Below are 21,258 nucleotides of genomic sequence, written 5' to 3'. Positions count from 1 at the left end.
GGACTCTTTAAAAAAATGAGACTCATTCTTCAGGGATTCCTATAGAAACTGCCCCAGTTACGGGGTTCCTTCAGAATTCTTTTCGAGGGATTTTTTCAGAAAATCTCCCATGGCTTTTATTATAAATTCAAATAATATTTTTTTCGGTAATATCTCCAGATTATCTTTGATTCCTTTATAAATTTCTCCAAGGATTACTCTGAAAAAACTTCCACAGATTTTTCGATATTTTTTTCAAGATCCTTGCTGAAATCCATCCTAGCATTCTTAAAAAAAATCTTTCAAGAGTTCCTGAAAAAAAAAACTCCCAGGGATTTTAAAAGAAATTCTTTCAGGGACTCCTTTGGAAACACCTCGTTGATTTACTTTTAAAAAAAATCATCCAGGGAATCCTTAAGAATCTCAGTCAGAAATTCTTTCACAAAATCTTCTGAGGATTCCGTTAGGCTTTAAAATGTCCGCCATAAAATTTCTTCAAGAACTCGTTAAGAGAGTCAGGATAGCTTCCAAAAATATTCCTTTAGAAAATACTTGAAGAATTCCTGTAATCAAATCTTTCATAGATTATTCCAGAAATTCGTCTACGATTTTTTTCAGATATTTTTTCATTGAGATTCCTCCAGAAATTTTCAAAGCATTCATCTAGAAAGCCTTCCATGAGCTTTCTCAAAAATACCCCTTTCATTTTTTTAGATAATTCACGGATACATTAAGAATCCGAAATTCAGAAGTCCTTCCAAATTTTCTCAAAACCTTGCTAAAAACCCAGATTAATCCACTTAGTAGTGGTATCTTTCTCATCGACTCATGATCTTTTCATCAACTGAAGTCAAAGTTTCCTGAAAGCAAGATTTGTTTTCTCACAAACATCATCGATTTGGTAAACTTTGTTCGGAGTTGATGGATTGAATTTTAATTCGTTGAACCATCCTACTGTACAGTTTAACCTCAGAAATCAGAAAAGGTGTGATTTGATGATTAGTTTTGTCAAGATTTTGTTCTCTTATATTGCACCGGTTTTGTTCATATTCGTATTTCCGGCGAACCACCCACCGCTAGTCCTACAACACTAGCGGTAGTCACTATTGTGGTCTGAGCCTATTTTCTTGCAAACCGTTCATCAGGTTATCAAAAAAGCCTTGGTTTGATGTGTCGCATGGGTTTGATTTACTTTTACATTTGGTCACTTCCAATGGAACACCCGGAACTGGATCCGGAACATTCATATTGCTTTCGAAAAAAACAGCTATTTGATATGCCACGTGCACGGGTTTGGTCTATTTTTCAATTTGGCCACTTTCTGCAAGACACCCAGGACCAATTCTGGAACACTGCCGGTGGTTTAAAATTTTTACAATTGATAAATTCCGGTGGGACACCCGGAGCTGGTTCCCAAACACTACCAGTTGACCAAAATGTGGCCTGAGACTATTTTCTTACTAACCGTTCATTAGCTTCTCCAAAAAGCATGGTTCATTTTTACATTTGACCAATTCCGGTGGAACACCCGGAACCGCCTCCGGAACACTGCCGATGAAAATGTGGTCTGAGACTGTTTTACTTCCTATCGTTCATCAGGTTATCGAAAAAGCCGCAGTTTGATGTGTTGCATACATGGGTTTGGTTCACTTTTATATTTGGCCACTTCCGGCGGGACACCCGGAACCGGTTCTGGAATACTACCGGTTCAGATATGGTCTGTGAATATTTTTCTGCTTACTGTTCAGCAGGTTATCGAAAATGCCCCGGTTTGATGTGTCGCATACATGGATTTGTAGCATTTTCATATTTGACCCCTTACTGGGGTGCCTCTCCGGAACACCTAAATGGCCAAAACTCCAGAATGGTTGGACCGATCCGAACCATTTTCAATAGGAAACAATGGGACCAGATTCCCCGTCGAATGAACCATCGGTCATTAAAATCTGTTGAGATTTGCTGCCAAAAAAGTGACGTGAGTTTGTTTGTACACATACACACATACAAACACAGACATCACCTCAACTCGACGAGCTGAGTTGATTGGTATACGTGACTCGACCCTCCGGGCCTTCTATCAAAAAGTCATTTTTGGAGTGAACATATAGCCTTTCCGGTACACTTAGTGTACGAGAAAGGCTAAAAGTCGTTTGAGGATTCCTGGGAACCCCTGAAATTCAATTTAATATTTTTGAAAACGAAATTCTGTTAAACAAAAAATATTGTAAAGAAAAAAAAATCTTGAAAAATCTACGCATCATTTAAATTAAAAATGTAAAATTTAATATCTTATTATTATGATGAGTTGGGCGAAATTGTAATAAATATCTTAATTAACTTATATCAAATGACACTGTTAGCCATTTTTAATTTACAAATACTCCATTGGAGAATCGACAGGATTATTTCTAAAAAATCTTAATTTTTTTTCTAACATTGTATTAAAAGTATGGGTATCAAATGGACGCACCCTAGTTTGAAGAGCCACCCTACAGAGAAAGTTGTTGTCGTCAACATTGTCATCGTATTCGATTCGAGAGAATAAATCAAGATTTATAGTTATAAACGCTCGCATTCTTTACTTCTTCCGGTGTCATCCCCCACATTGGTGACCCCGACGTGATTTCCGGTTCGGTGTGCGTTCGGTTCGCGTCTGTGTCGTTGGATTTTTCGTTTTTCCTGCTGCTCCTTCAACCTAACCTCAAACCGACATGAATACGGGCAGCTCGAATCAACAAACAGCAAACGCTGCAAATCAACAAGGCGCAGCCGCTGCAGTTTCAATCAAGCTTCCGGAATTTTGGAAAAGTGACCCGGAAATGTGGTTTGCCCAAGCCGAGGCGCAGTTCATCCTGGGGAATATAACGAAAGACGACACCAAGTTCTACCATATCGTGGCTAAACTTGATCAATCGGTGATTTGCCATGTAGCCGATCTGGTCTCGAATCCGCCGCAGGTGGACAAGTATATGGCCATCAAGGATCGCTTGGTCTCTCGGTTTGCGCTTTCCCCCCAAACTCGCCTGGAACGTCTTCTTGGATCATCGGATCTCGGCGACATGCGTCCGACCCACCTTTTAGCAAAAATGCAAGAACTGGCAGCCGGTCTGAATGTCAACGACGATCTCTTGAAAATGCTGTTTCTCCAACGTATGCCTCAGCATATTCGTCCAGTGCTAACGATCAGCGACGGAACATTACCCAAGCTAGCGGAGATGGCGGACAAGCTGACTGAGATCCCGCGGGTTGCCGCTGTTGCAGCGAATCCGCTAACGAATCCGGCTCCCAATACGGTGTTTGATCAGATGGATAATCTTAAAGAACAATTGGAGGTTCTTAGCACGGAAGTTCGCCGGTTGCAGCAGTTTTCCGGAAGTCGTCGTAGAGCTCGTTCAACGTCTCGTTCAAGGATCCGAAACAACAGTGCAAGTGCGGAGTTGTGCTGGTACCATCGGAAGTTCGGACAGCAGGCTGATCGCTGCAGGAAGCCGTGCCAATTTGATGAGTCAAAAAACTAGAGGAACGCTCATCTGAATCGGCGGAGGTGGGCGAGTTGTTTTCAAGCCGAAGACTCCTGCTTTATGACAGAACCAGCGGCATTCGATTTCTCGTGGATACGGGATCTGACGTTTCAATCATACCTGCGACTAGAATAGACCGTCTCAACGGCCCCATCTCGTTCCTACTGCACGCCGCTAATGGAACATCGATAAAGGCATATTCTTCCAAGTTCGTTTCGACAGATCTTGGTCTGAGGAGGAAGCTGGCGTGGAACTTTTTGGTAGCAGACGTAAGCCACGCTATAATCGGTGCTGATTTTTTAGCGCACTTCGGTCTGCTGGTGGATCTGCAAAACAAGACTCTAATCGATACCACAACGAAGCTACGATCCGTGGGCAGTGTGATGACCAGTGCTGAAAATTTCATTTCGTCATATCTAAATTCAACGACCTACAGCTCATTTTAGAAGCTGAACCTGAGAATACGGTATATGAAGAACTTATGCGGCTAGACCAGTTCTGCAAGAAAGTCACGGAAAAACCGCAATTTTTCGAATATTTAAGGTAAATGTCACGGACTACCTTTGAAAAATGCCAAATGATATTCACCGTGAATATCATTTGGCATTTTTCGAAAGAAGTCCGTGACATTTACCCTAAATATTCGAAAAGTAGCAGTTTTTCCGTGACTTTCTTGCAGAACTGGTCTAGCTGCACAAGTTCTTCATACACCATATGTTCAGGTTCAGCTCTTAAAATGAGATGTAGGTCGTTGAATTTAGATATGACGAAGTGAAATTTTCAGCACTGGTGATGACAACTACTGTACATAGCATAACTACCATCGAAGGGAATCATCCGTTTCACGGGCTGCTTGCTGAATACCGCCAAATCACTCTGCCAGCAACAATGCGAAACGAAGTACAACATGAGGTTTCCCACCACATCGTCACCAAAGGTCCCCCGCTGGCATGCAAGGCCCGTCGCATGCATCCGGATAAAATGAAAGCTGCCAAAGAGGAGTTCCGGTTGATGATGGAGCTGGGCATCTGTCGGCCTTCGAAAAGCAGTTGGGCAAGCCCACTTCACTGTGTCCCGAAGAAGGACGGGCAATGGAGATTTGTCGGTGACTATCGGCAACTGAATAAGGTGACCACTCCAGACCGGTATCCTGTTCCGCATGTGCACGACTTGCTTCATTCACTTCAAGGTAAGACTATTTTCACCGTTATTGACCTTGAAAGAGTCTACCACCAAATACCAGTCGAAGAAGCTGACATACCGAAAACTGCGGTAATCACACCTTTCGGACTTTTCGAGTTTACTCGTATGCAGTTCCGTCTCTGTAATGCTAGCCAGACTTTCCAGAGATGTATGAACAAGGTATTGGGCGATTTGGACTTTGTGGTAGTGTTCATAGATGATGTTTGCATTGCATCAGCAAGCCCGCAAGAACACGAGAAACATGTAAGAATCGTTTTCGAGCGTTTGCAAAGATATGGATTGGTTATCAACGTTGCCAAAAGCCGTTTTGCCCAATCCGAAGTTGAATTTCTCGGGTACTTGGTGAACCAAGATGGAATCAGTCCACTTCCGTCAAAAGTCGAAGCGGTGTCGAATTACAAACTCCCGACTACCGTGAAAGAACTACGTCGGTTTCTCGCGTTGATAAATGTATACAAGCGGTTCATACCAAAAGCAGTCGACCACCAACTGGAGCTTCGAAAAATGATTCCCGATAATAAGAAAAACGATACAAGGAAGTTACAGTGGAGTAAATCTTCTTTACTTGCTTTTGAGCGTTGTAAAGAGTCTCTGGCAGATGCAGTTTTGCTCTATTATCCGTATTCCAACAAACCGTTAGCCTTTATGATTGACGCTTCGAATTTGGCAGCTGGAGCCGTTCTACAACAATTTTCTGCAGGCTCATGGCAACCTCTGGGCTTCTATTCTGAAAAATTCTCGGAATCACAGCGGAAATATTCAACTTTTGGTCGTGAGCTACGGCCATGAAAATGGCGGTGAAATATTTCCGTTACTTTCTGGAAGGAAGAAATTTCACTATTTTCACCGACCACAAGCCGCTCACAACTGCTATGAGCGTCAATACCAACAGTCGGTTGCCACACGAGGAAAGATATTTGCGATACATCTCCTTATTTACGACCGATATACGCAATGTGAGCGGTATGGACAACACTGTTGCTGATGCCTTATCTCGAATTGAAGCAGTCAGTTCGATCAACTTCTCATCCATTGCTGAGGACCAAGTCAACGATGAAGAATTGGAACGACTTCAACAATCTTCAACGCTCAAAATGGAACCCATTCGCATTCCAAACCTGTCCCGGCCTATATATTGTGATGTCTCGATTAAAAACAAAGTACGTCCTTTCATTCCAGCCAAACATCGCTTCGCAGTAATTCGCCAACTACACGGTATGGCACACGTTGGAACTCGAGCAACAAGGCGGCTCGTGTCTGAACTGTTTCGTTTGGCCCTCAATGAAGCGAGACATCAACCAGTTCGTCCGAGAGTGCCAGGAATGTCAACTATCAAAAGTGAATCGCCACACTGTGTCCCCTTTGGGATGCTTCGACCCACCAAAGTGCAGGTTCCGCCGCATTCATGTTGACCTCGTGGGGCCACTGCCACCGTCGAATGAGCATCGTTATCTTTTAACAGTTGTGGATCGGTTCACGCGGTGGCCTGAGGCCATCCCACTGCCGGATATGACAGCACCAACAGTTGCCCGAGCCTTGACACATCATTGGATCCACTAGCGTGCGCAGGGTTCTTGCTTAGGGGGGGCACTACAATGATGGTGCAATATATGTATGTTCATGGTGCATAATAAAATTATGGTGTTACACGCAATATGAATTCCCAAGAAGGGGTTTCAACATGATGTGGTGCTAACATCGCCAATTACTTCATATTGGGAATCTGGAGAAGGCTCTGGATGGTGATGATTTCAAGGCATTGCGCAAATTTATTATGAAGTCATTATTACGATTCTTGAAAAAAATTATAAACGTATCAAATACAATGGAAAATATCGACAAAATAATCATTTATAAAAAAAATAATGTGGTTGTGAAGGAATTTAAATCGTGGACAATTAGTGATGCTAGAAGTGGAGAAGACTTCATAGATTGAGTCAGAATTCCTAGATCGCACATTTCGATCGGAATACTTGTTGCAATCTACAGAGATTCCTCCAAAGATTCGTGCATGAATTCCTACACGGATTCCTCCAGATAATCCTAAAGAAATTTCTCCCGGTACTTTTTTAGGAAATCCGCGAGGAATTCCTTCAGGGAATCTTCCATGGATTTCTCCAGGATATTTTCTAGGAACTCCTGCAGGAATTCCTCCAGGGATTCATTAATGAATCTCTTCAGAAATTTCTCATAAAACTATTCAAAAAATTCTTCCAGAAATTCTTTTAGGAATTACCTCCAGGAATTCATCCAGAAATTCCTCTTGAATTTTTTTACAGGAAAAATCCTCAAGGAATGTCTGCCAGAATTCTCCTAAAATTTCCTCTAGGAATTGCTATACGGATACTTTCAGAAAATCTTAAGAGAATTTCTCACGGATGTCTCCAGAAAATTATACAGAAAATTCTCAAGAAATTTCTTAAGGAATTAATCATTGATTTTTTTTCAGAAAGTCCTTCTAAAATTCCTCCACAAATTCCTCCAGAAATTCTTTCAGACATTTCTCGAGGAAGAATGCCAGAAATTACACCAGGAGTTCCTCCAAAAAATCATCTAAGAATTATTCCAGAAAGTCCTAGAGGAATTTCTCACGGATGTCTCCAGAAAAATATCAAGGAAATTCTTCCGGAATTACTCGAGAAATTCATCCATGAATTTCTTCCGAAAATCCTTCTAAAATTCCCCCAGAAATTCTTTTAGAAATTTTTCGAGGAAGTACGCCAGAAATTCCTCGAGGACTTCCTTCAGAAAATCCTAAAGGAATTTCTCACGAATGTCTTCAGAAAATTATCCAGGACATTCTCTAAAATTCCTTCACAAATTCTTCAAAAATTTCTCGAGGAAGTACGCCAGAAATTCCTCCAGGGATTTCTCCAGAAAATCCTTAAAGAATCTTGCCAGAATTCGTCCAGAGAATCCTAAAGGAATGGCTCCCGGAACTCTTCCAGGAATTCTGCGATGAATTTTTCCGGGAAATTTTCCACAAACTCCTCCAGGAAATCCTCCATGAATTCCTCCAGGAATTTCTCCAGGAATTTTTCCAGTAATTTCTTCAGCAATTCCTCCGGGGATTCATTATTAAGTTTCTTCAGCAATTCCTGAAAAAAATCCTTCAGATTCCTTCTGGAATTACTTCAGAAATTCCTCGAGGAGTTCCTTCAGAATTTCTTCAGAAATTCCTCAAATAATTTCTTCAAAAATTCCTCCAGTAAATACTCCAAGAATTAATCCCCCAGAAATTCCTCACCCAATTCTATCAGAAATTTGTCGAGGAAGATCTCTAGAAATTTCTCCAGGAATTCCTCCAGCAATTCCTCCAGGGATTCCTCCAGAAGATCCCCTAGGCATATTTGTCAGAATTCCCCGGGAATATCTCCCGTAACTGTTCCAAGAACTCTTCGAGAAATTCCGTAATTAATTTGTCCAGGGAATCCTCCACGGATTGCTCCAGGAATTTCTTCAGGACTTTTCCAGGAATTTCTTCAGGAATTCCTCCAGAGATTTATTAATGAATGTCTTCAGAATTTCCTCATAAAATTCCTCCAGGTATTCCTTCAGAAATTCATCAAGGAGTTCAGGTGTTCCTCCAGAAATTGTTCCAGTAACCCATATATATTTCATATATTTGTCCAGAAATTCCTTAAAAATTCCTTCAGGTATTCCTCCGATAAATACTCCTAGAATTCCTTCAGAGATTCCTCCTGAAATTTCTTCCAGGAAATTCTTTTAGGAATGTCTGTCAGAATTCCTCCAATATTTCCTCGAGCGATTCCTCCAGGAATCGCTCCACGGATCCCTCCAGATAACCCTAAAGAAATATCTAACGGAACTCTTCCTGAACTTCCTCGTAGAATTCGTCGAGAAATTCCTCTAAGGATTTCTCCAGGAAATTCTCAAGGAATTTCTTCAGGTATTCCTCCAGGGATTCATCCATGAATTTCTTAAGAAAAACCCTCAAAAATCCTCCAGAATTTTCTCCAGAAATTCCTTCATGAATTCCTCCAGGGAAACCTCAAGGAAATCCTCTGCGCATTTCTGCCAGAATTCTTCCAGAGGTTCCTGAAGGAATGTCTCCCAGAACTTTTCCATGAATTCCTCCAGGAATTCCTCTTGGAATTCTTCCTGGGAACTCTCCACGGATTCCTCCAGGAAATTCTCCAGATTTTTTTTCAGGCATTTCTCCGGAAAATCCTCCAGGGATTAATAAATATTTTTTTTTTCAGAAATTCCTTTAAAAAATCTTTCAGAAATTCCTCGAAGAGTTCCTTCAGATATTCCTCCAGAAATCAGGGAGCCTCATATATTTCTCCAGAATTTCCTCAAATACTTCCTCTAGTAAATACTCCACAAATTCCTTCAGTAAATACTCCAGGAATTCCTCCAAAACCACCTCCAGGAATTCCTCCAGAAATTTCTTCTAGGAAAAATCCTCGAGGAATGTCTGCCAGAATTTATCCAATATTTCCTCCAGGGATTCCTCCAGAAATTGCTCCGTGGATTTCTCCAAAAAATTCTAAAGCCCCGAGGTGAATAAAGACAAATAAATAATAATAAATAAATAAATTCTAAAGCTATTTCTTCCGAAACTCTTCTAAAAATTCCTCCTGGAATTCCTCGAGCAATTCCTCTATGAATTCCTCCAGAATTTTCTACAGGAAATTTTCAAGGATTTCTTCAGGAATTCCTTCAACGATTCATCCATGAATTTCTTCAGAAATTCCTCGAAAATTCCTCCAGAAATACCTCCAAGAATTGCTCCAAGGATTCCTCCAGAAAATCTTCTAGAAATTTCTGCCGGAATTCATCCAGAGAATCCTAAAGGAATGTCTCCCAGAACTCTTCCAAGAATACCTTCAGAAATACCTCCATGGATTCCTTCAGGAATTTCAACAGGAATTTTTCCAGGAATTCCTTCAGAAATTTCTCCATGAATTCCTCCAGGAATTTATCAAGGGATTTCTCCAGAAATTCCTCCACGGATGCTGCACATAATCCTAAATCAACTTCTCACGGAGCTCTTCTAGGAATTCCTCCAGGGATACCTCCAAGGAATTCTCAAGAAATGCCTCCCGGAATTCTTCCAGGGAGTGCTGCAGGAATTCCTTTAGGACTCCTCCAGGAATTTCTGCAGGGATTGCTCGAGGAATTCCTCCTCGGATTTTTTCAGAAATACTAAAGAAATTTCTCTCGGAACTCTACCAGGAATTCCTAGAGAAATTCCTCCATGGACTTCTAGAAGATTTCTTTTCTGGAATTTCTCCAGAAATTTCTCCTGGGATTCCTCTAGTTATTACTCCAGGAATTCCTCTCGTTATTACTCCAGAAAATCGTCTTAAAACTTCTCCAGGTATTCCCCCAAGAATTTCTCCAGAAAAAAAATCTCCCGGAACTCTTTCAGGAATTTCTCTAGGAATTCCTCGAGAAATTTCTCCAGGGATTCCTCTATAGATTTCGTCAGTAATTTCTCCAGGAATATCTTCAAGAGTTTCTCCGGGGGTTCATCAATGAATTTCTTCAGATATTCATCAAAAATCCCTCTAAGGAGTCTTTCAAATATTTCTCGAGGAGTAACTCCCATCATTCCTCCGAAAAGCTGCAAATATGTTTCCAGAAATTTCTCAAAGAATTCGTCCAGGAATTCCTGCATATTTTTTTCTCAAGAATTTCTCAAGAAAAAAATCTCAAGGAAATTCAAGAGGGATTATTCTAGGGCTTTCTTCTGAAATTCCTCCTGGAAATCCTCCTTGGACTTATTCTGGGGATCCACCAGAGATTCCTCCAGGGATTAATTCTGGGCTGCAAAACGGTGATCCGATAAGGAGAGCGTCAAGGTGAGCGACTCCTAAAGGGATTCTTCCAGAAATTTTTCCAGGAATTCTTCAGGGATTTCTCCTGAAATTTCTCCAGGGATTTATGGTGGAATTCCAGGATTTTCAAAGATTCTTTAAGGAATGCATCCTGGGATTCCTCCAAGTATTCCTCCTGAAAATCCTCCAGGAATTCCTTCTGGAATGCCTCCGCTGGTTTTTCCAATAATTCCTCCAAGAAGTCCTCCAGAAATTGATCTAGAAATTGAAGAAGTCCTCCAGAAATTCGTCCCGAAATTTCTCCAGAAACTTCTCCAGGAATTCTCCACGGACTCCTCCAGAAATTCTTCCAATGATTTTTTCAAGAATGCCTCCAGGGATTCCTCCAGAAATTCCTCCAGGAATTCTCACACGGATTCTTCCAAGGATTCCTTCAGGAATGCCTCCACTGATTCCTCCAAAAATTCCTCCAGGGATTTCTCCAGAGATTTCTCCAGGAATACCTGCAAGGATTAGGCAATGAATTCCGCGAGTAATTCTTCTAGAAATTCATGCAGGAATTCTTCCAAAAACTCCTTTAGGAATTCCTCCTGCAATTCATCCAGGAATTATTTCATGGATTCCTCCACGGATTCCTTCTGTAATCCCTCCAGAGTTTGATCCTGTAGTTCCTTCATAGATTCCTCCAGGGGTTACATCAGGGATTTCTCTGGGAATTTTTCAGAGCTTCCTCCAACATTTCTTCCAAGAAGTTCCTTTTGAATACCTCCAGGGATTCCTCCATGGATTCCTCCAGGAATTCCTCCATGGATTCCTCCAGGAATTCCTCCTGGAATTTCTCCACAAATTCAACCAGGAAATCCTCCACGGAATTCCTGCAAGAATTTTTCTCATAATTCCTCCAAGAATTCATCCAGAGATTTCTGCAGGAATTCTTGCAGGGATTCGTCAATGAGCTTCTCCAGGATTTTTTTTTCTAAAAACTCTTCCAAATGTCCCTCCAGATATTTACTCAGAGATTCCTGCAGAAATTTCTCCAGGCATTCTTTCAGAAGTTCCACCAGGAATTCCTACTCGGAAACCTGCAGGCAATTTGAAATATAGAATGCTAAGATGAAGCATGAGATTTGGAGATGGTGTAAACATTAGCTACTGCATGAAAATCAAATTGCGTGTGGCAATAAAGGTGCATGATGTCACCGTGGTGTATAGGATCCCTAGATAACACTGAGATCATTGGGATGGTGCATGGAATGCTGATATGGAACATGGCATTCAAAGATGGTTTATAACTATAAAGGGCTATTCCCATTACACCGGGCCGGGACCGTGCCGGGCCCCGGCCGTGCCCCGGTCATCGATTTCTTTCTAACGATATCTATGGCGTGCTTCTCACTACCCCGGCCGGGGCCCGACCGAGCCCCGGCACGGTGTGATGTGAAACACGCCATAGTAATCGCATGTAAGAAATCGATGACCGGGGCACGGCCGGGGCCCGGCACGGTCCCGGCCCGGTGTAATGGGAATAGCCCTTTATAGTTATAAACGCTCGCATTCTTTACTTCTTCTGGTGTCATCCCCCACAAAAGTCATAGTCTGAAGTATATTGAATATTGAAACTACACTGAAAGGCGGCTTGCAGTAATGACAAGCATAAAAATGTTTTTAAATTTACCATGGCAAAACATGATCATCCACCCACTAACGCTTTTTGTGTGCGTTTTTTTACTTCTCATATCAACCAGTACGATAGCCGAGTGGTAGCGTGCGAGCCTGGTGATGTCAAAGTTCTTGGTTCGAATCCGGTTGCGAACAGGAACTTTTTTAATTAAAAATCGAGTCCATGGTAAAATTGAAAACATAATTCTGTTGAATTGAAACGAAACTCAGTCTGCACAAATTTAGTGGCGTTGTGTATTTAAATTGACCCTCAGAATAGTAATTTTCACCGCAAGCCGCCGTTCAGTGTATGAACACTCCCAAAGATTGCCTGAATATCATTATTGGTGGGAAGAATGATTCCAGTCCCAAAACATAATCAGCGGCCAGACGGTGATGATCAAGGCAAGTGGGATGCTTTTTTTCATTTTGCATCCAACACCACCTCATTGCGGTGCCGAAATTCGTACAAAGCCACTTGCTCTGAATTTAATTTTGTAAACAGATTTAGCTAGGGAGCAAGGATATGGGATTTAACCACACCACAGTTTCAGAAAGATTATGACTACAGCGTATTGATCTTTTACCGGGAAGGGCGCATTTCATCAATGTTCATAAGGTCGTTACGATTCCCAATCAAACTTTATTAACCTTCCTTAGTCCCTAAAAAAAAGTTACAAATAAGACCCTGGGGTCATTTTTGACCCCAAACTTTGAACGGCTCTCAAAAATCAGTGGCTGGGCCGATTTTGATTTTCTTTGGCCCAAATGAAAGCCACACATGTCCAGTTTTCAAAACTCCCGGAGAGTTCCGGATTTGGTCACTGTGGCCACCGGGAACCTGCTTCAACTGAAAAATGCCGCTTTAGAGACCCTAACTTTGGCAAGCTATAACTTTGCAACCAAACAAGTAATCAGGACCGTTCAAGAATCGTTTGAAAGGTATTCACGTGGACTTTGATTAAAGACATTAATATTGACTAATTCTTAAGAACCGGTTCCGGAAATCCGGAACATCCAGAAAGTAATGTTTTTCACGATAATGTGCTAGAAATCACATTCATATTATTTACAGGATAGAAGTTTTTGCATCAAACTTCTTTAGGCCATAATACAATCTGTCGAGAACTATTTCTGTATGTTTCTGGTTATGTCCCGTCCTTCTGGAACCGGTTCCAGGGATCCCACAAGATGGCCAACGAGTTGACTGTAACGAAATTGAACGGTTTTCCGCGCTAAACACATCTGCGTTGGTTAACTCATGATGAAATCTCAATAATTTTACATGCTCCATATTGTAGTGATATGTAAAAATATTGTTAGACATTGTGGTCTTATGTGGCCACCGGAATGACCACCGGAGAAACCCGTATTGAGGGACTTCCATGTTTTTGCAACAAAGATAGGCATTCGACGGCTTTAACTTCATGATTTTTCATGGCCATGTGGCTTCTGGCATTGAAAAGAAGAATTGACCACAATGGTCTGTTTTGGCCACCGGAGTGACCACCGGAGAAACTCGTATTGAGGGAGTTTCATGTTTTTGCAACAAGGATAGGCATTCGAAGGCTCTAACTTCATGATTTTTCATGGACATGCTGCTTCTGGTATTAAAAAGAACAATTGAATATTCTGGTTCGCTTTGGCCACCGGAGTGACCACTGGTGAAATCCGTATTGAGGGAGTTTCATGTTTTTGCAACAAATATAGGCATTCGACGGCTCTAACTTCATGATTTTTCATGGCCATGTAACTTCTGGCATTAAAAAGAAGAATTGACCATTCTGGTCCGTTTTGGCCACCGGAGTGACCACCGAAAAAAATCGCATTGAGGGACTTCCACGTTTTTGCAACAAAGATGGGCATTCGACGGCTATAACTTCATAATTGTGTACTATTTTGACTATTCTGGTCTGCTTTGGCCATCGGAGTGACCACCTGGAGAAACACATACTAGGGAACTCCTATGTTTATTTTTAAACGCTCATATTATCTAGATTTATCACCAGAAGCAGTCTTTCGACGGCTGAATTTTCATGCTTCGACACGCGGCATATTATCTTTATGCTCAGTTGTTATTCTTATTGTTCAACACAAGGTTGCGACCATTCATTTGCAAAGATTTACATTCATTTGCTATTATCTCAGTTCAGAAGCATGCTATCGAAAAACAATGTATGGATGAATTTAACCTTGTAATTTTATCTGAAAGTTTGCCGAATAACATTGGGGTCGCAAATGTATACCAAAGTCGTGAGCGAGCTGTGAAGGCAACTCTCCACGCGGTGAATGTAAATTACATTCACGCTGTGGAAAGTTGCCTTCACAGCTCGCTCACGACTTTGGTATGCGTGTGCGACCTCAATGCTATTCGGCAAACTTTCAGATAAAACTACAAGGTTAAATTCATCCATACATTGTTTTTCGATAGCATGCTTCTGAACTGAGATAATAGCAAATGAATGTAAATCTTTGCAAATGAATGGTCGCAACCTTGGTTCAACAAGGTTATTCTGTAGTAGTGGCAATTCATGTTAAAATATACTGCGATTCTTGTAGTCTGATACTGCACTGTCAATGGTAATATGGTTAGTTCGAGAATTGAGGATAGTTTTACTTCGGTTCATAAACAAACCTTTCATCGTATATTTTGGTTAACACCACTTAACGTTTTGGTCGTCTATGTTCACTGTTCTTGAAAATCACATCGTTTCTTTTCATTATCATTTTAGATATGTCCACATTATTTGTTAGTACATGATATGCTTTCTCCTTTCTTGCTGGCTCTATTTTCTTATACTTACGTGAAGTCAGCTTTTTCAGAATGAAAAGTTGTCTTAGTTGGTAGGAGAAGGGCTTTCTTGAGGAAGACAAACAATGTTTCACTTGAATTAGGGAATTATCAAGTTCTGCAATCGAGGAATTCAGTCACAAATATTATCCAATTAGTGAGTTTTATGAACACTTCGCAATTCTTTAATTTTTTCAATAAAATTAATTCGTCTAGTAGTTTCAACTGGCATACTCTTAAAGTTCTACGGAGGATTCCTTTCGAGTCCGACTGACATCAAGGTACACAATTAATAAAATGTGCCTGCTGCCCAGGGGCAGAATTTCAAACCAAGTATCTCATCAATGAAGCATACAGTCTCTCCAAGATTGCAGAATTCTGAGCTATGAGATTTTTAAAATTTGCGTGTTTACTGGTGCCACTTAGAGGCAGAATTCTGTCACAAGTGTCCCATTTTGTGCAAGTCTATGTTATACTGATCAACTTTGCCGAAGACACCATCTTCCTAAGTTATTAGGATTCTGAGCTATACAATTTCTAAAATTTGCAAGTTCACAAGCGCCACCTAATGGCAGAATTGCGAAACAAGGTTTCCGTTTTATGTAGGTCTATGTCATACTGGTCAATTTTGCTGAAGACACCAACTTTCTTAGTTATCGGGGGGAGCGACACTAGTTTTGCTGAGCCGAAAAACTTCAAAAAAAGTCGAAAAAAAACGGTTAACGCCGCCAAGTGGCAGAATTTTGAGACAAGTGTTTATTTTTAAGTAAGTTTATGTCATACTGATCAACTTTGCCGAAGACACCATCTTTCTAAGTTATCAGGATTCTGAGCTATGAGATTTCTAAAATAGGCATGATCACTAGCTCCGCCTAGTGGCAGAATTGCGAAACAAGTGTTTATTGTTATGAAAGTTTATGTCATTCTGATTAACTTTTCCAAAGACACCAACTTAATAAGTTATCGGGGGGAGCGACACTAGTTTTGCCAAGCCGAAAAATTACAAAAAAAGTCGAAAAAAGACGAAAAAAAACGGTAAACACTACCTAGTGGCAGAATTTTGAAACATGTGTTTTTTATGTAAGTTTATGTCATACTGCTCAACTTTGCCGAAGACATCAACTTTCTAAGTTATTAGGATTCTGAGCTATAAGTTTTCTAAAATTTACATGTTCACTAGCGCCGCCTAGTGGCAGAATTGCGAAACAAGTGTTAATTTTTATGTAAGTTTATGTCATACTGAACAACTTCGCCGAAGACACCAACTTTCTAAGTTATCAGGATTCTGAGCTATGAAATTTCTAAAATTTGCATATTCACTAGCGCCGCCCAGTGGAGGAACTTTGAACTTCGCAACTTATCGTCAGTAAGTTATTGGCGTACCCAACAACTTTTCCGAGGACACTATCCTTCAAAATTATCAGGGTCTTGAGCTGTCGCATATCGTAACGTTTGCTTGACAACCTGATATGGTTTCTGTAGTGCAATTTAGCATCAAACTGTTGATGGTCCCTCTAGCGGCCAAGTTGCCAACTAATCCTATGAACCAAAGTTCTAAATGGTAGATCTTATCAAGCCCTAAAACTTTGCCGAAGAAAGTATTGCGCTAACTCTTAACACACCCGAGATAATAGGCCATACCCCCAAAAGGCCGAAAACCTATAAGCTCTTAGTCTCCTATTAAGCGGATTCCTATTGCGCCCCCCGACCAGTGATCTTATAAGAGTCTCGACTGTATATAGAAAGTTATAAAATAGGTTGAAAGAGACTGGCCAGGGCCAGCGATAAAACCCAGTGCCCAGGAGTAATCAGGAACATTAAACATCAAACCACAAAGTGGTCAAAACAGACCATTGTAGTCAATTCTTCTTTTCAATGCCAGAAGCCACATGGCCATGAAAAATCATAAAGTTAGAGCCGTCGAATGCCTATCTTTATTGCAACATGAAACTCCCTCAATACGGATATCTCCGGTGGTCACTCCGGTGGCCAAAACAGACCAGAATGGTCAATTTTTCTATTTAATGCCAGAAGCCACATGGCCATGAAAAATCATGAAGTTAGAGCCGTCGAATGCCTATCTTTGTTGCAAAAACATGGAGGTCTCTCAATACGGGTTTCTCCGGTGGTCATTCCGGTGGCCACATAAGACCACAATGTCCAACAATATTTTTACATATCACAACAATATGGAGCATGTAAAATTGTTGAGATTTCATTATGAGTTAACCAACGCAGATGTGTTTAGCGCGGAAAACCGTTCAATTTCGTTACAGTCAACTCGTTGGCCATCTTGTGGGATCCCTGGAACCGGTTCCAGAAGGACGGGACATAACCAGAAACATACAGAAATAGTTCTCGACAGATTGTATTATGGCCTAAAGAAGTTTGATGCAAAAACTTCTATCCTGTAAATAATATGAATGTGATTTCTAGCACATTATCGTGAAAAACATTACTTTCTGGATGTTCCGGATTTCCGGAACCGGTTCTTAAGAATTAGTCAATATTAATGTCTTTAATCAAAGTCCACGTGAATACCTTTCAAACGATTCTTGAACGGTCCTGATTACTTGTTTGGTTGCAAAGTTATAGCTTGCCAAAGTTAGGGTCTCTAAAGCGGCATTTTTCAGTTGAAGCAGGTTCCCGGTGGCCACAGTGACCAAATCCGGAACTCTCCGGGAGTTTTGAAAACTAGACATGTGTGGCTTTCATTTGGGCCAAAGAAAATCAAAATCGGCCCAGCCACTGATTTTTGAGAGCCGTTCAAAGTTTGGGGTCAAAAATGACCCCAGGGTCTTATTTGTAACTTTTTTTATGGGAGCTCCCCTAGGGGTCGTCCAATGTTTTGGATGAATGGAAATGATAGTTTTCCACAAAAAAATAATTGTCTGAAAATTTCACATTTCTAGGCCTTTCGAAACAAAAGCTATAGCGAATTGAAATTCGGAAAAGGTCAAAAAAGACCCCAAGATCTTACTAAGGTTAACATTATATATGACTTGGAAGCGTATGCAAACAGCGACGACTTCAATTAGCGCTTTGTATGACTTGCTCTATACACAACAAACTTACTCCGAAACAAATCGCAGCAACGATTTATATACAATTAGACTTGACATGTTTTATCACCAGATTCAACGGTTTTTACGATTTTGATTTCAGACAGCTAGATATACGATTTTGAATGCACTTCCCATTACGATGTGTGGTTTACTGTGTCAGTTCAGTAGCATTGTGTATCAATGAAGATTAAATTTATTTCTTTTACAAAAAAAAACTTTTTAAGCATACACGAATAAAAGACAAATATGGATTTATCATACTAGGCTTAAGCAAAAAAAATGCCGCCCATCGGACTCGAACCGATAGTCGCTGCGTGAGAACCCTACGCTCTACCACAGTACAACAGTGACGATTGAGTGAATAGCAGGTAAAGTCTGACTTGAATCGATTTTCTGTGGGCAGCTAGTTTTTCACATTTGTACAGTAGTGAAGTAAGCTTGACTTTGTCAAGTGTCTTCAGCAGCGCAGCGGTAAGTCGGCAGGCTATCACGCAGAAGGATCCAGTTCAAAGCAGCGACATGTGTGAAAATATAATTATCAGAAGCAATTTCCAGACATGAATCACAAACCCACCAACAGTGTAGTGTGGGGTTGTGATTCTGAAAAATACATTTTTGTTTCTGCATGAATTTTGTCAAAGTTATGTCAGAAGCTGCTTAGAAGGCTATCCAGTGTGCTTATGTGAACTTTCAAGTTCCAAAGTTACCTAAAAATGAAGCTGCTTAGAAGGCTAATGAGCAACCTCGAACAAGCTGCTTAGCTTGTAAAGTACCATTTTATCCGAACTTTTGGTTACTTGGGAAGACATCTTTGCAACTCCATCCACGTTTTTTGCAAATGTTAATGCTATGCTATGCTTTGCTGGGTATGTGGCACCTCAGATTAGACCTAGAATAACTTTGATCAAATGTAACGCGATCTAATTTACTTCATTGTACCGTCTTTATCACAAGTTAGAAAGCTGTCAAAATGAAAAGACGCGCAAGTTTTCCGCAACACATTTGGAATCTAATCTGAACAAACAAACCAGAGTAAGATATTTCATGTGTGTTACATAGCACATTTAATGCAAGCTGACTGTATTGCCACTTGTGAGGAATATGTAAGCTCCGCCTCCATAAATCGATGTTAAATACGATGTTATTTGTAATTCCTATGAAACAAAGCTGCAACTTAACGATATTCGGAGTTTAAATGCAACTCAACTGACAAGATGGAAGTTGCGTGCGCTTTTATTGCAACTCTTTTAGACCAAAGCATAGAAAACCACATTTTGGATGATGTTGCAGGTGCTGCTTGGCACTCTACTGTGCAGTGCAACTAAATGCTGCTTTTATGGGGGAAGATAGACTATTTTCAACAGCTTTGTTATTCTCATTTATGAAGCTTTTACTCTCAGTTTTTTTTTATTCTGAGACAATTCAGGTCGTCCAAACAGTCATGGAGACCAGTGCTTTAAAACTATAACAGTAATTGTTTTAGCATTTAATAATAACATACCTTTGATGCATGGACCTCTTGCAACATCATATCATATGATTTCAAGATTTCAAGATAAGCCATGTCAGTCCAAAGAGATTTCTTCTATGCATGTTCAATATTTCTCAGTAGTTATCTTAAGGCATTTTAAAAAAATTGATACTAGAATTCTTCTGTTCTTTCGAACAGTTGTCTCACCCTGTACCATAAGCTTCGAAACATTACTTCCAACATTCCACTGCACTGAGAAACGGAACCGAGACCGAGCAATCACAGCGTACTAGGAAGAAGAAGCAATGCAATGTGGCCTTCGCTTCTATCCGGTTCACATCAGTTGCACTTGGAAGAACCGGGGAACCAGGGGGGCAAAAGGTCGTAACTCACCTGGATGACCGTGGCAACGCGTATAATTGCAGTGGAAAAATGTGCATTTTTGCTCTTCAGTTGGAAGAGGTAAGGGTGCAATGCCTATAGCTAGACCTTCCTAGAGTAGGGTATTAGTTGGTGATTCTTATGCAGCTGTTTTAATTTGCGATCTTTTTCCACCAGAATTTAATGAGTATTAAAACGATTCCTTGATTGGATAAGTCTGGTTTCAAAGTTTGCGAGTGGGATTATACTAACAAGCATTTTTATGAAATAATGTTAAATTCACCCTTGTGTTTCTTGGTCCAATACTACATATGCGTACATTTACTGTGTCTACTTTGCAAACCATTAATTTCGGAATAAGTGATCTATTTTGCAAATCGTAACGGCAATTCTCCTTTACAGGTACTGAATATAAAATGATTGCTTTGGAGATGAATCGATTGCTTGACTAGATTTGCCTAATAGATCCTTGAAATGTTATCCCCGCCATCTGATGAAGGAACTCATCGGAAAACAGCCGGACTCATCTGACGAGACATAATATCACAGCAGCCAACTTTCAAACATTTCCAACAATTTCTTTCCGAGCCCAAAAGAGAATGTTGGAATATCTTCAAAGGGACAACGAGAGAGAAAGTAAAAGATGAAAATATCGCCCCTCACCGATGTAAATATGCATTCACAAGTCTCGCAACTGAAGCACCCAGCCAATCAAAAAAAAAAAGTTGAAACAAAAAGCAAAAGACTTGAACCCATAACTTTTCACTCATCGTCATTCGTCAGAGTTGCACTCGAGCGAAGTGCGCGCTCAAGTTTTCAGCAAAAGGGAAAATCAGTCGCTGATCGCAAATTGAATCACATTCTGTTTTTGAATTGTACCTGTTGCTGATAAGTAGAGTCGAGATGTATAATGAAATTTAAAAAAAAAATCGAATATCGTTTTTTAAGCTCCACGAAATGTGAGCAAACGTGCAGAACTTTGTTAAACAAAGCAAGATTGTATAAAGCAAATCAATTTGTATAAAATCAAACCTATAGCAAAATAAAAGAAAAAAAAAACGCGAGTGGAAATCAAAATAAGCGATGTGTGTGTGTTCTTGTTTTCGAACAACCCGGACACCCGGGAAAATTAAAATGTACTAGAAATTTATGGAAACTGTTACGAAATCAAGCTAGTGTATTTATGAAGAAAAATTGAATAAACTAGAGTTTAATAATCATAAATGTGAATTGTAAACAACAAACTGACAGTTTAAACTTACTATAATGAAAACAAAAACCATGTAGAGTACACGCCGAACGAGAATGAAACAAAAAAGTTTTATTTCAATTTTCCTAAGGCGGAATCGAAGGACAACACTGTGAGATAAATGGTTTTCGA

General features: G+C 40.4%; 1 protein-coding gene across 2 annotated transcripts in view; it reads left to right on the top strand.

The window, feature by feature from the left end:
• The window catches only part of LOC109414166 (putative tyramine receptor 2), a 262,628-nt gene extending 241,728 nt beyond the window's left edge, over positions 1–20,900 (top strand). For both annotated transcript variants that reach the window (XM_062860650.1, XM_062860649.1), the window contains exon 4: positions 20,280–20,900. The gene's annotated coding sequence lies outside the window, so the exon portion shown is untranslated. The remainder of the gene's footprint in view (positions 1–20,279) is intronic.
• The last annotated feature ends 358 nt before the right edge of the window (positions 20,901–21,258 follow it).

Source organism: Aedes albopictus, chromosome 3, assembly GCF_035046485.1.
Source record: "Aedes albopictus strain Foshan chromosome 3, AalbF5, whole genome shotgun sequence".
NCBI classification, from domain to species: Eukaryota; Metazoa; Arthropoda; class Insecta; order Diptera; family Culicidae; genus Aedes; species Aedes albopictus.
Note: the sequence above shows the minus strand (reverse complement) of the source record. Positions and strands in the feature narration are given on the sequence as shown.